General features: G+C 36.7%; 1 pseudogene; it reads right to left on the bottom strand.

Annotated features, from left to right (window-relative positions):
• Positions 1-382: 382 nt before the first annotated feature.
• On the bottom strand, positions 383-1,587 carry LOC102496157 (28S ribosomal protein S31, mitochondrial-like; annotated as a pseudogene).
• Positions 1,588-2,194: the final 607 nt, after the last annotated feature.

Raw genomic sequence — 2,194 nt, 5'->3', positions numbered from 1 at the left:
ATTTTTTTGTATGTGCTCAATAGAGAGAGACAGAAACAGAGAAAGATAGGGAAAATGAGAAATCATTCCTTGGGGGTGATGGCTATACTGCAGTCTTTTCTCTGCCATACTCCTCTTGAGATTTTGGGCATCTACATACATGCACCCAGCATGATTTTCAAGACACTGGGTCTGGGACTCCAACCCGAGTTGGCTATGTAGTTTCCAGTGCTTTCACTTTTAATCCACCTGCTGGCCTGCCTTGTTTTGTTTTGTTTATTTCAACGTATTTCATTCAATTTGTACAGTAGTGTTTTCTTTATTCCTTTTTTATTTATAGGAAAACTAGCAAAATTATTATATTTTCATTGCCAGAAATTTGATATAAAAATTTCCATGGTCTTCAATTGAACTGTATGTCTCTTTTCTTTAGAATGTCCTTTTTTTTTCATTAAAATAATTCCAAAACCACTCTATGTGCTCGACCTTCTGTTTAACACTTAGATATGGCTTTTTTTGAAAGGCCACAAGCCACCAGTTCCATGAAGTGACAAACTGGTCCTTGTTTTGGAAAATCCTCTAGGTATTTATAAATCAATACATGTTCATGAAATTCTGAACGATCATCATCAAAACCTGCATCATTGGTAATTGGGAACTCCCACAGCTTCCCTTCTTTTACCCACTGGATCATCTCCTCAAACCCACTTGGAGTAAGCTCTTTATTGACGCTGGCAACCTGCTTAGCAAATTCCACATCCCAAAGTGAAGGTAATGTCTCTGGTTCAGGTGCTTCTTCAGTAATTGCCTTAGTGTCAAAAATATTAAGTCTCTTCCTCTTGAACATATTTCTCCTAAGATGTTTTCTAAGATAAGCCGTCCTCTCCTGACCAAGGTCACTGTCCAATCCTTCATCAAAATGAATCTGATGCTCTGGTCTTGTACTAACTAGCTATAACAGATCTGGCAACTTTCATATCTGATATTAGGTTCCTGACACTAATTTTAGATCTCTTTTTGCCTACCTATGCCCTTATGTCTTTCTCATGCTGCTGGAGTTGCCTGAGCAGTTCTGATTTGGTCCTCTGCTTGTTGAAAAAGAGGGATTCTGCAACAGCAGATGGAGCTGCCACCAACTCAGGACTGAGCTGCTCCTTTCTCTTCTTTGTTGTATCTTCTGAAGTTTTCTTAAGCCTGCCTATTGTAACCTCCAAATTTGCAAGTGACCTTCTATTAGGTGGCTTTGTTGTTTGTACATTTGCAGTACTTAATTTAAATTTCATGCTCTTAATAATATCAAACAAGTCTCTTTTTGTATTTTCTTTGACATTGTCTTGGATCTCTGATTTTGGAAATCTCATTGATTTGACATTGTCTTGGATCTCTGATTTTGGAATTCTTATCGATTGGAACAGACTGATCATCTTTCTTGCTATAGATAACACTGTTGGTACCAAAATACTTTTGGATATTTTTTTTTGTTCTTACTGTTCTTTGTGGAGCAGCCAGTAGCATGACTGTAACCACCATTGCGTCCAGGCTTCCAGAAGACAAAGGGTGGTGGGAAAGTGGGCAAAGAGGTAGGAATGCTGAGACTCTTGGTAACATTGCCAAGAAACACCTTGAATAAAAATGATCCTTTATTTCTTAAAGAAATTTAAATATAATTGGTGCAAGTTCATATTGAGATTGCCCTGTTAGTGCTATTTTTTTCTAAGTAAACTTATCTACCAAGTGGTGATTATTCGGCTTTCCTTTGTACTTAGTTGTGATTATTAGACTTTCCTTTGTACTTTTAATTTTCTTTATAAAAGTTTAATTTACCAAATAAAGTTTAAGGATTTTTCTCCCTCTTTAGTTTTTTGTCTTCCTCTATCAGCTTCGGAAATTCCATCCCAAGACTTGGTATTGTATTTAAAATTGTAAATCATATCCGGATTTACTCAAGACCTGGATTCCTCATTTCAAGGTCCAAGGTGTTACTTTTCAAATCAGTTGCATTGCTCTGCATTTTTCTCCAGTCCCATATTGATGTCAGGAACCCTGACTCCTCTTCTACACGTATCTATATCCTTGTAAATTAATCTATATAATCTTGAAGCCAACAGTTAGACTTCTTTTTGGTAAACTGAACAACCAGAGTTTCCGATACCAAATACGAAAATGAGAAGAGAAAAATTCAGTACTTACAGAGCTTTCGTGGGTTTATCTTGAA

Source organism: Tupaia chinensis, unplaced genomic scaffold, assembly GCF_000334495.1.
Source record: "Tupaia chinensis unplaced genomic scaffold, TupChi_1.0 Scaffold000485_1, whole genome shotgun sequence".
Lineage (NCBI taxonomy): Eukaryota > Metazoa > Chordata > Mammalia > Scandentia > Tupaiidae > Tupaia > Tupaia belangeri.
The sequence above is the reverse complement of the archived record's forward strand: the minus strand, read 5'-3'. Positions and strand labels throughout refer to the sequence as shown.